Source organism: Hyalella azteca, unplaced genomic scaffold (assembly GCF_000764305.2).
Source record: "Hyalella azteca isolate HAZT.00-mixed unplaced genomic scaffold, Hazt_2.0.2 contig12949, whole genome shotgun sequence".
NCBI classification, from domain to species: Eukaryota; Metazoa; Arthropoda; class Malacostraca; order Amphipoda; family Hyalellidae; genus Hyalella; species Hyalella azteca.
Window position 1 is genome coordinate 106,980 of NW_025942889.1, and position 14,193 is coordinate 121,172.

The following is a 14,193-nucleotide window of genomic DNA, read 5'->3' on the forward strand; positions in this document are numbered from 1 at the left end:
ATCAATACGCGTAGAGAACTACTCGAAACTGACCAGCTTCTTTATTGGCACTTATTCAATTGAAATGCGTTCAGGAGCCTAGAGCGTTCATCGTAAAGCAAAATAAAAACATGGGAATAGCTTGACAGGCTCCAGCAGAAGTTCTGGAGGGAGCACAACTGAGCGCAAGGAATTGTCGCAGTCGCCTATTTTTGATCATTGATGTTAAATCACCGGAACCGTGGCCGTAGGCAAGGGCTCGTACAAATGGAAGCTTTTACCATAACTGCGGCCGGGGGAAAAATTTTGTGTGTAGGTTTTTTTATATTTCGGCGAAAAACGACTTTTTGAAGGGATGGTGCCAGACAGCCTGGGGGGATTTATGGGAGAGGGGAGAAGCTCTGGGTGAATTAATGAGACATAATGGGATACAAGTTGGTGAAGTAGAGGAAGATTGTGGAGAAATAGTAAAGGCTTTTCATGAGTCAATTGGAGACTATTTCTTCTGAAAATTTCACGTCAAATTTTAGAAACTAAATACTACATGATTTAATTTGCGGCATAATTGATTTTTGCGAGCCTTTCTTAACTATGCTAATGATGTTAAAAATATGAAAACTATCAGGAGGGAAAGTATTTGCGAACTTGTTAGAATTTTTCTATCTTCCATTACATTAATAAATTTCGAAGCAAGATTCCGACAATACTGAAGCTCGAAAAAAAGCATAGTTGAAATATGAGAATTATAATAAGAAATTCATGATAAAGAAACAATAGCAACAAACATCGATTTCCTGATAAGCTTTGGGGAATAAATTGAAATTGGGAATTCCGAAAATCTTGCAGGAATACAGAAATACTGAGTGGCAAAAGTCGGAGCGTCTGCACGCATTGCGGCTCGGCATAAACAAGAAGCGGACGCTGAAACATTTATTTAGAGGTAAGACCGAGGGCAGGCTCAGCAGCGACGAGGATCGTACGTACGTTGCTCGCATGTAAATCAAGCCTCGTGTTGCGACTTGCGGTGAGCTGCCGCGCTGGAGGTGTACGTGTACGTGTCGCATCTACGCACGTCTACCGCTGAACGCTTGTTCTCGTCTGAAGTGATAATCAGACAACGAACAAGATGATTGGCTACGTCAAAAGATGAGTTGGGAAATAAATGATTGTGATACCTGGGTTACGTATATTCATCTTAAAATATCCTTGCTTGGTAGTTTTTAATTTATCCATCGGTGTGACGTTGCAAATAAGGGTTCCAATAAACTTTTTTTCTGTCTAATGAATCAAAGCTCATTTACATAATATGGCCATTTTCGCTAAATATTTTACCTTCAGCCGATTTCAGAGTTAATAAAACAATCGACACTAAAGTTGGCTTGTAACCGCCAGCACGGTCGCTCAGGGAACTTATGTGCCCTTAAGTTGATGAGTGGCAAATTCGAGTTAATGTCTAACAGATAAGGGAGGTAGTTATCAGAAAATTTGTTTCACCGGAAAAGTGTTGAGGAAACGGATGTGCACTGTTTAGCTTTGGGGAACCTGAACTAATTTCTGAGCAATCAAACAATATAAAAAAATTAGTGTCTCTGATTGTATATTATTTACATTTCAAAGGGCAAGCAAAAGTTTTTTTTTGTGTGTGAAAATGTGTTTATTTGAGCCGGATTAGTGGAGGTATTTTGTAGAAATCCTTCGTATTTTCAGACGGGCACAGTAAATTAGAATACAAACGCAAATTATACGTAAAGGAAGTGAATTGTTGGGGCTAAAATTCATTTTAATACCTAGAAGAAAGATCGAGGGACTTTCCCATATTAGTATTGGAGAGTCGAAATGAATGATTCATTGAAAAGAAGTTTCAGGCTCCGTCTCAGTCCGGTGGGGGAGTGATAGTGCACTTAGTCATCATTGAAAAGACCGAGCGTGTGAATGTTAGTAGTCTTGTTATATATGCCTCCTTATTTCAATAGGCTTATGACAGCATCGTCTTGCGCTGCCAAGTCTGGCGTTAGCTATTTATTTGAGCCGGATTAGTGGAGGTATTTTGTAGAAATCCTTCGTATTTTCAGACGGGCACAGTAAATTAGAATACAAACGCAAATTATACGTTAAGTAAGTGAATTGTTGGGGGCGAAAATTCATTTCAATTCCAGGAAAGAAGATCGAGAGTCTTTCCCAAATTAGTATTGGAGAGTCTAAAGAAAAGATTCATTGAAAATAAGTTTCAGGTTCAGTCTCAGGTGGGTGGGGAAGTGATAGTGCACTTTGTCATCATTGAAAGACCGAGCATGTTAATGTTAGTAGTCTTGTTATATATTCCTCCTTATTTCAATAGGCTTATGACAGCATCGTCTTGCGCTGCCAAGTCTGGCGTTAGCTGAGGACCTCTAGGATGAGCCTCCAGCTATCGATTTACATGCCTTTGGATTTTAAAATTATTTTCAGAGTAATTTTGAGCTATTGGTTTGAAGTTGGATCCACAATACCCTAGCTATATGTTTCAATATATAAATTTTGATAATAACATAACCTTGATTTCATTGCTAATAAATAATGGTAATTAAAACCATGTTTAATGTATATAATGGATTAATAGAAACCTGCTTTATGATCCAACAACGGCAGCGAAAAGCATAATTTGACTCGTTGAAAGAAATTATAAAAAATGTAACTGACAATAAAAGCATTCTATGGTCTCAAAGTGAACTTCCATTTAAAAACGATTTCTACTGAACTAAACCAGAATTTCGTTAGAGATAAATAATTATAGGCTGTAATAACAATATTACTATTATAGGTTGTATAACAATAACATTGACATCGCAAGTTATTTCATAAACCAATAAGAGAACAGAAAATATAGTTGAAAAATCAATGGAGCGATTGAAAAGGGACGATTTGAGAAATACCATAAAAAGGCAACTGTTTGATGTAAACTTTGTGCTTGGATAAATACTCGTTGTAAGGGAATGATAATCATTTTACTTAAAAAATAAAAAATGATAGTAAATCTATTAGAACAGGATATATAGTAAAAACATTTCAATCTCCTAAAATTAAGTCTAAAAAATTGAGAATTTAAAAATCTGATCTTCGAAAATTTAAAACAGTGCACTTGTCTATAAATGGCCTAACTATTGAATAATAATTATAACTGTAATAAGTATATACGATCAAACACAGTAATAACAATAAACATGAGAAACCTCCCCGTGCTTATTTATATATTTGGTACAAATGGCCCGCCACAGCCGCAGATTACGTGAACATATATATATATATACAGTATATATATATACACAACCACGATCGCAGCGAGACTGATTTCAATCACAAAGCGCAATAGAGTGAAGTTGGGATAGAAATATTTTCAATCGATTTCTAAATTGAAAATTTATAGCTATGGATTTCAGCATCAGGGTATGAGGATGGCCTTCAGCCCCCACCGGCTCTCTGTCCTGAACGTCTTGATTTGTATCAAGATTTCTTGCCGTGACAGATAGCGATCCCAGCGTAAATATTTCACGGCAGCCGTACAAGATTGACCGTGATCGGACATCTGCTCACACATCGAATCTTTTGAAATTTAAAAATAGCAAAGAAGCCACGAGGTATTTCCAACTAAATATTTTCAAAATTTTGAATATTAATAACAACGAATTCTAATTAAGCAGTCCCTTATTTCTTCGGATTGGATAATGCTACTATTAACTAAACAAAATTAAATCCAAATGATTTACGTCGAATTGAAACATTTTGACTGNATTCCAATATCGTGAAATGATTTAAAGAAATATGATAAAGTTTATTTTACATCACTCTAGATGTCAAAGCATCCCATGTTAATAATAAGTGCACGTATTGTGCAATTGTTTGTCGTTAGATAATCATGCACCCTTACATAGATAATCATGCGCCCTTACATAGATAATCATGCGTCCTTATTTAAATAATCATGCGCCCTTACATAGATAATCATGCGCCCTTATTAAGCTAACCATGCGCCCCTACATAGAAAATCATGCGCCCATACATAGATAATCATGCGTTCTTACATAGATAATCATGCGCCCTTACATAGATAATCATGCGTTCTTACATAGATAATCATGCGCCCTCACATAGATAATCATGCGTTCTTACATAGATAATCATGCGCCCTTACATAGATAATCATGCGTTCTTACATAGATAATCATGCGCCCTTATTTAAATAATCACGCGCCCTTACATAGATAATCATGCGTTCTAATTTAGATAATCATGCGCCCTTAGACTTCAGGAGTCTTCTTGTTGATGCACAAAATTCATGGAGCGCGAACAACACACGCGATGCCACGTTTATAATGACAGTAACCATTCCCCCGACATCAGCTATGAGAGTCTGTGTTTATACTCAAGAAATTTGTGTTGTATAGGTCAAGAATCGTCAACGTAATATTTTTTGAAACCATGAGTAATCGAAGTCGTGCGCTGTAATCGAAGTCGTGCGCTGTAACCAAAGTCGCGCACTGTAATCGAATTCGTGCGCGGTAATCGAAGTCGTGCGCTGTAACGACCTGCAGTAATCCCTCATTATTTCACGCTTCATCTACTGGGCATCAATTCATTGAAATATTAACGACAAAAATTATTCGCTTGTTCGAGGGTTTTTGAGCAAGTTGATTTGCAGTCTTTTTAAATATTAAATTTAACGAAAATATAATTATTTGAAAACCTATAATTTAAGTAATTTTAAAAAGCTTTGAAACAGTGAAAACTTATCATGCAAATAGATACCACATAAGTACCTAAAGTAAGGTCTTTCGGTCGCTAAATTCCCTGTCATGGCTTGATATGAATCGTGCGTAATACCCGCGTTAGGTGAAGGACCTTTCTATGTATCCGCACAGTAAAAATTTACCCTCCGTACTGAAATACAAATGTGGTCTGATCCCGAGCGATAATTAATACTGAACTAACAATTAATAGCTAAATTACAGAATAGATTGCAGCTTCGTATACTTAAACGTATCGTCCTCAACTTAATTTCAACTTAATTTAAGACAATTTTATTTCTCATGCCACAAGAATCGATTGTCATGTGTTTCGCCCTGCAGATCCAGGCCCCGCTGCCTCGCTTTCTCGTTCTCAGCGTCACGTTCAAGACAGGAATGCTGACGTAAGCAAGAGCAGGTCACGGCCATCACAGGCCGTCCATAATGTGTCTACTGCAGCAACTTCGTAGGATCTCCTCATCCAAAAATCCCTGATGGAGACTCGATCTCGTCATGATGAAAGCGTCAATTATCGTCTGCCTGAGCGGCCTCGCGGCGCTTCACAGCTATACTTCGGAGGTCGCTTCTTCTCTGCAAGAGACTGCAACGTGAGAGTGTCACTTATGCAAATTATTCTTCTACTACAAGATTGTTTCAGAAATTATTAAAACAGTAATGGAAATCTAATGATGATCCTTGCCAAAACCTGTGAGAGATAAATGAAAATCTTCTGGCGAAGACGCGTATGGAATTTAACCGAAGTAAATCCAGAAAAATATGTAATACCATGATTATTTAATGCAATGACAAAATTCTTGAAACTAAAATCAAAATGTATTTGGACAGCCTGCCTGCACAGATGTCATGAAATGAAGCAAACATATAAAAAAGTTTTTTAGGTTGTGCATCACGTTTGAGACGTTCGTGCGACAGCTAGGAAGGTATTTCCTACATTTCCCCCTGAGAAGCTCGCACAGATTTGCTTTATGCTCGCTCCCTTTGGGGCGCTAGTCTCCTGAGGATGACAAGCGGCAGCGAGTTTTCCAGTAGGTTTAGCAAAGCGATACGAATATTTCTTCATATTCGTTCTATTGCCCCGCGCCCGTGAGAAGGTATTAAAACAAAATTAAATCAAACGCTTGTATTGCTGAGTAATCGTTGCACATTCCACTCTAATAAAAAAATATAAACGATTGCTCATACATCATAACTTATAATTTTTAGTTAAAGTTAGTTTAGTTAAAACTAGATTTCTATAAATTACAAGCACAAAAATAATTGTGACACTTTTTCTTTTGATAAACTCATCGGGTGAATCATTAAAATAGCAAACAAAATGCGCTCGTAGCACTTCCATTTACGTTTTTGCTGAAATGAGCAACGTTATAATTAAGAATGCTTCTGCCGCATTTCACCGAGCAGAACTGCCGACGAGGAAGCATTTTACAGGCATGGGGCATTGGGTGCTCAAACCCAGGCATTCAGTCAGTGCTAAAATCAAATGTCCCGTCGCGCAAATACATAATATAGGTATAAATAAGTTTTAAAGAAAAATATACAGAAGACACCAGAATTTGGTTCTCTCATACAAATTAAATTGAAGACTAAAGAATATATATTCTCACATTTTATAACGATGTGTTGCGAACCCACAACGCTAGCTTCTCAACCACGCAGCAACCATGATCACTGTATTGAACACTGTAATGTAATGACACTAACCTCAATTTACTCGAGTCAGTGGTTCACTACTCGAATCTTGATGATTTTTACTCTTTTTCTAGACACCTGAATCCAGTCAGTTTAGTACATATATTTAATTTAAACGTGGATCGCATGTGTTTCTTGTCCTATTAGTTGGTACCGATGAAAGTATAGTATTCATTGATTTAATAGTCAAATAAATGTATTTTTAAAAAGTCTGTTTATACTGTTTTTCCTCCATCTACTGTTACTGTTTTTCCTCCATCGTGTTTATGAATTCCCCATTTTACAGTGAGTGTTCGAATTATTCTTATTTTTTTATATAAGCGCACTTACATGAGGAATTGCAAGCTTCATCGCACGATCAGTGAGGACTCTAAATGTCAGTCACAGGCTACAAGCCTTACACCTGCAACTGATTAATCTTACCGCGAGAACTACGTGCATACCAAGTTATGTTAAGGGCGATAATCAAGTTCAGGCGATAATCATGGAAGACAGCGGTCTCGGGCGCGCGTTCAAACACTGTAAGGTGTCGTAAAGTAGCACTGAGCAGTGAGCAGTTATAGCGACCTATAAGAATATTAGAGAGTTGCACTCTTATATAATATAGCCACCACGTAATGCATTCATATGTAGCTAATTCATAGAATAAAAGTTTTGTTTGCATGAACAAAAAGCCACCGTAGCTTACAATGCCAGAGAATCCTGGTTTCAAATACAGCGCTATGAAGCCGTAATCCTTGATTCAAATACAGCGCTATGAAGCCGCAATCCTCGATTTAAATACAGCGCTATGAAGCCGTAATCCTCGATTTAAATACAGCGCTATGAAGCCGTAATCCTTGGTTCAAATACAGCGCTCTGAAGCCGTAATCCTCGGTTCAAATACAGCTCTATGAAGCCGTAATCCTTGGTTCAAATACAGCGCTATGAAGCCGTAATCCTCGGTTCAAATACAGCGCTATGAAACCGTAATCCTCGGTTCAAATACAGCGCTATGAAGCCGTAATCTTCGGTTCAAATACAGCGCTATGAAACCGTAATCCTCGGTTCAAATACAGCACTATGAAGCCGTAATCCTTGGTTCAAATACAGCGCTATGAAGCCGTAATCCTTGGTTCAAATACAGCGCTATGAAGCCGTTATCCTCGGTTCAAATACAGCGCTATGAAGCCGTGAGTACGAGCGAGCCCTGTGGTTGAAAATTTAATTGCAGGAAATTCCAGACATTTTAATTGGGCTTGGAAGGGAAATTCTTGTTCAGCTCTCACAGAAGAAGGGGAAAGGAATAGAGTTTCTTCGCGAAATTTTTTCTTCAGGCAATTGAGGAAGATTTTTTCAAGATATCAGTGCGCCTCATCCTTTGTGGGCCGATTGCAGTCGCATAAATCAGAGAGGAAAAATCCTGCCCAAGAGAATAAAAAGAACGAATGGATTGCATGTAGTGAAGCCGAAAAAAATAGTCAAGATACGCTCGATGAGATCACATGTCTTAAATGTCAATTAGATTTTTTTAACTACTGATATTAAATCATATTAAAGCCTTTAATAGAGTTAATTCATCATTATATAAGGAAAAAATGTGGCCTATTATCGTGGCTAAACAAAATCTAAAATATTCTATGTCATAGCCGTTTTTGTTCGTTGTAGAGATAGTTTAGAATTGTTATTATACCAGTAGGAGAAAGGATTAAAATGTATAAATATAGTCATACACAGATACTTTCATTATGGATGAGAGGATTTCAGACCCGCACAGATACGCGGTTCCTGCGACTGACAGTGCCACAGTGGCTGCGTTTCAATCAGTTCCCTCCGCCTGCCATGGCGAATTCCAGATCCTGAAAAAGGAACTGACGCCACGTTCTTTTATAAGCTAAAATTACGGCCGCTGCCTGTATAGGACTGGGCAAAGTGGCTGTGCGTCTTGGTGACAGTAAAAGATCTATAAAGTCCCTCCTTTCTATACAGGCAGCCAGTAAGCATGATGCCAAGGCCTGCACGATGGTATCTTGCACTGACGTGTTTACGACAAGATCTTTCCGTGCACCGAAATGATGCTATGTCCCAGGCTGACATGATCGTTTGATGGCGTTTTCGTTAAAACGAAGGAAAGAGCCCAGCGCGGGAAATTTGGAACAGAAAACTGCGATGTCTGTTCACCACTGATAAGCTAAATTCTCATCGAGGTTTCATACGGTAATATAAAAAGTCCAAGAATATTGAATAAGTTTTATCGCAGTTATTGACTGGCAATGAATAATATATTAGAGCTTAAGTTACTGAACTTAGCCTTTCGAGTTACTTATAAGAACGCCCTTCATTGATAAGGCAAAATAAATATTATCGAATACCAGATTAGAATATTGTTAAGAATAAGTACATCAGCTCAATGCTTTGACTGAGATGTTTAACTTATCATTTGGGATTTAATGTTTTGCAATGTATTTTTTTACATTGAATTGTAATTCTGAAAAAAATTAAATAGACCTAATTTGTTTGTATTATTCATTCAATTAATCTTGTTAAGAATACACACCTCAGTAACGTCTGTGGTGCTAATTTTCAACAAGGTCCCCAGATTATTTCGAGCAACAATGTGTGAAAAAATTCGGGATGAATAAATTGATGAAACCAGAAATATTGGTGCATTTATTCGAGATGAATTTAGAATTTACGTGGTTGTAAGCTGAAAATTAATACTGTATTCTTCAGCCCTCGAACTTTACCAGGGAAATTTTCAGGAAGAAGCTGTTCAGAAATCTGCTTACACCCGCCGCCCCTGACGAATAACTTCTCGATTATGGCGCGCATTTTTCATTATGACTTCAAGCATTTATTTCGAGCAGCGACGTGCAGTGTCAGCAGCAACAAACGATACCTGCCAGAATCTCCTTAGCTTGCCAACAATTTGTGAACAGCTTCTTTTCACGCACCATCTCATGTCATACCCTGGGAGCTTAGGGACACTTTTGTCTGATTAAAGTTTTTCGATTAAAAATTGCAACACTGAATTTAGACTTTACTTATCATGGCAAAAATGAATTTGTTTTAAAAGAGTTCTACAAAAATACGGTGTTGCTGGAACGTTCAGCAGCGATGTCCTAAACAACGGTGCTCATCTTTACGTCTCCTTAGCAAGATCCCAGCGAGGCTGGTGCCTTTAGCTCTATAACTTTAACTGCACTTCGCAGCAGAGTACGTAAGCTAGGATAAAATCTGGTCCAAATTATAAACTTCTTTTTCGTAACTCATGAACTCAAGCATGAGTCCAAGTTTTTTAAATTTCGCCCCGCTCAATTCCTCCTTCCTTCGGAACTTGGATGAGGAGTTGGACGTTCTAATCTGATTCGGGGCTAAGTTGTAATGAGTCGATTATAGAGAACTTGGTGCAGCAATAATCGCTACAGTACCATCGGTGCTGGTACTAATGCGATAATCCAATTCCGGACGCAAGTGCGATTATCAAATTCCGGATTATTCCTGACGCCAATTCGTTAGTTGGGATCTTGGTGTCAATTTTCGCACAGCAGCACATAGACATCATAAATAATAAACTATTAATGGACGTTTCTGGATGAGGAATGTGAGTCATCATGCAATATAGACTTATCCATTTACATATCCGGTTGCTAGTCGTTCAAAAAGTGGACATTCATAAGATCAGTAATAAGCTTCTGTTTAATTTTGCTTTCCCTTTTTACATGAAAATTCATAAGTTAGATAGCCCAACAAATTTTTTGCCAGTTTCACTGACGTGTTCGAAGAATATTTGGCGATTATCGGTGAATACAAAACTTAACAGCAATCACCGTGAGCTCATATATCGCTCTAGATCCCTGGATACGAGTATCTCACTAACTGACTTCTGATGCCAGAAGTGAACACTACTTGCTCTATATAGTAAGATCTCTAGGCCGAGTTAAAGCTCCGCACATTATTAATGATAAATACAGAAATGTTGGTCTCAGTAATGAACGCAGGATAAAGCATCTCGTCTTGATGCAGGAGCTCCCATAACGAAATCCTTTCCGAAGTTGTAGCTCGGCCAGTGAAGTTACAGGAGTCACTACACTACGATATTAGGGAAGTTATTCTATGAAATTTACAAGTTATCGAAAAAAGGAAAACTTTTTAATTTTCAGAAAAAAGAAAAAAACTCTTGTAAAATGACAATTATTTGAGACTCTTCAAAAAAATTTCAATAAAATATTTCATTCTATCACATCGGAAGCAACAATAATATCGATAATCCAAATCAGAGCGGTTCATATCGCTGCGAGAAGACCGAGTATCATGAGAAAACAAAAAAATTCACGTAGCGGAATTGCAAATGATGACATTTTTTGCGATCAACGTCCTGAGTTTTTTTGGAAGAGTGAGAAAAAGACTGGAATTTCATTAGAGAAACAGACGGTAATAAATGCATGAAAATTTACATATTTACTCGAACGGCTCCGGCTGCTCGACGACGCGTCTGGCGAAGACACGCGTTGCTGGCAAGAATAGTCTTTGATTTTATTCCTTGCAGCGCATGCACTAGTGAATAGTAGTTGATACGCTTAATATAAGGCAGGTTCACACCAAACTGCCCGGCACGGTGCAAAACACAAGATAGTCATGTTTCAACAGTCAGTTGTCAGGTAAATGAAACTAAGTGCCAGGCGTCAGTCGATATGCACAGATTGGATCATTTCATTTCTGTCGGCGCATTTGCAGGCTCCGATGTTGCTTCGTCTCATGCATTCACGCCACACAATCGCTCTGCACTCACAAGCGGTTTTAGTTTAGCGGATCCATTTTTAGCTACAGCTGAGATGACCTCGTCCCCTGATTAATTTATAATCTCAATAAGTAAAAAAATTGAATTTAGCATTAACTTTGTTACCTAGTAATTTTGTACATTCGCTTTATACGCGCAATATGTTGTTCCATTAAACGATTTCAGATGCATGAACCAATTTTTGGCTCGTTGTTCTTCAAATTCAACACATCCGGTGTAGGGCGCTGTTATCGCTGCTGATGACGACGACTGAAGGGCGCTGTTATCGCTGATAACGATTATAGTTGCGCTGCTGTTGCTGATAGATGCAGGGCGCTGTTATTGCTGCTGCTGATGGCTGAAGGTAAGGTTATCGCTGATGCAGGACACTGTTATTGCTGATGATGACGACTGGAGGGCGCTGTTATTGCTGATAGATGCAGGGCGCTGTTGCCGCTGCTGCTGATGGCTGAAGGTAAGGTTATCGCTGCAGTCAGCGCTGGCAGGAGAGGCTTGCCGCAGCTCGCCTTTAATCTCACTGCATCATTTGGCGGCCTCCATTGCCTGCCTGGACACGCGCCCAGAGGGAGCGTACCTAACCCATGGTTGAACTAGTAGATATAGTTCATAGTTCAACCATGAGCGTAACCATTCATTGTAATTATTGCCGGAATGGCTTAGTTCGCAGCAACAAAAGCGAAGAAATAATTGTTAACATCTTCTGATGCGCAGTTATAGAAATGGATGAGTTGCAGCCAAGGCGAGAATAGTATCGGCAAGCTACGAGAGAAATGAAGAATGGATTGTCACGTCTGATGCTTGTGCGAGTGCTAAGCTTCTGTTGGTGGGGAGCTGTGTTCTGTGCCTCAAACGACTCCCTATTTTACGGTTGCTGTGGGGCGTAGCAGCTACACTACTTCTATGTCGTTTCAGGATTTATCAATAGCGTCTTGCCTATTTATCTATATTCGAGCAATTATTATCAAGTTAGGAAGCCTGCATTCATTCTTTTATATTGCGGTGATTAGGAAAACCATCGGACATTTTAATTCCTTTATAAATTGAACACTGATTAGGTGTTTTTTTCCGTCAGTCGTGTCTGTTGGTATTCATTCTGATTGGTGTACTGATAAGAGATAATAGTTAAAGGCCATCCATACAATAAAACATTACAAATATATATTGGAGGTTAATTGAAAACGGAAACTGTGATCTACAGACTTTGTGAATGATGAGAAATAATTTGAACAGGTAATGTTGTAATGTTTTTATCGAATGCCGTGTCCATGCGTAATTATTCTGATAAAATTATGAGCAAAAACAAAATGAAGGTCTCTTAAAACCAGTATTTTACCTACCAGTACTTACCATATCCAGATTAAAATGCGACACCTTCCGCTCATCGTCATTCTGACAAAGTGAGAAATCATACTTTGATTCATGTCGACGGAAATTTGAGGGTTGTATTCGGTAAATGATGCAATTCACGTAGCAAGGTTTTATTAATGAACCCCCATATTTATTTAGATTTAGCTGGCTTGGCAACGCTTTAAGCTTTCTCGCAACATGAGATACACCAGTGATGCAACATCAAGGATAAGTGAAGCCTCAACCTCTAACATTCTAAGCTGCCTGTGTCAAATTCTACTACAAGTAACGACCTCCCAAAGCTATCCACTGTCCAACTCATAGGCAATGAGTACGAGCCGTAGGACTAAGAGAACGAATAGATTTTAATGGATTCGAGCAGAGACCAACGGACTGTGAATTAAAAGGGTTGTGACATTGCCGAGTTTATACGAATAAGCCATTTATGATGATTAGTGCAACTTTAGGTTAGGGCCATACGTTAGGCCCTAGGTTAGGTTAGGAGTAGGGCCGGGGTAAGGCGTTGTAGGTAGGGCCTGCTGCGCTCCGGCCAGTTGTGCTCCGGCGCTGTGAAGCAGTGACTGTGTTATTTAAAGTTGGTGTGGTGATACGAGTCACTTACACACAGCTCATTGATCTGAGGCTATGTGTAGATATTGCATGCTGATGGTTGGCGTTGGGCCCAGGACCTGTTTACGAGTCAATTTTGTTACCCACGGCTGCGCTCCCGTCCAGCGCATGGCTATGCTTTTACGGTGAGCTGAAATATAATTGAATAATTGAAAATGGGGAATATTAAAGCCCTACTTGAATATGAACAAGACTACATTACATTAAGATAATTTTCGATGTTTAACAAGTTCGGTACTAAGTAGTTGGTTGGCGAAAATACGCATACTTTAGTGTGAATGATTTATAGAACTTAATGTAATTTTCATTGGCAAAATGCACTGCGCGATATAATTTATTTAAATTAACGAAGCGTATATTTACTGCAAAAATATAGAAAGGATGTGAATAAATTTGGCTATTCGTATGCCACCTTACACCGAGTCAGGCTTGTGTTTAATTAGTTCTTATGATAACATCACAGAAAACCTGGCATTCATGGCCGTTGAATCATTAAAATTAAGAGAATTAACCTAACTATTTCACTATATAAACCTGCCATCAAGTCAGGCCAGTCGTTAAAATCAGCAATATATAAAAGGAAAAATACCACAAAAATACACCTGTTCTTCTGGGAAGGTCAGATTCTTACATTAATTAAATTGAGTATCCATCATAAAGTTAACCAGGCATTTACGGCATATAGTCATTGACATGAAGGTAATGAACTAATAAGTTTGCACAATAAATCTCATACTCTCTGTCGGACAGATTATAAAGAATAATGGCTCTTTGTTCGGGGGATTGTTCAGAATGAAAACGCGTTGTAGATTGTAACGGTTTCTGAAAACAAAGAATGAACAATTTGAACACAAATTGAGGTTATTCGAGATTATAAGTAATATAGAGAAAATAGCCAAGGTTAACAAGCAATAAAATGATCATAACATAAGTAAATGATAACGTACCAAATTGCTGAACAATCTCGGTCAAGTTTGGTTCAAAATG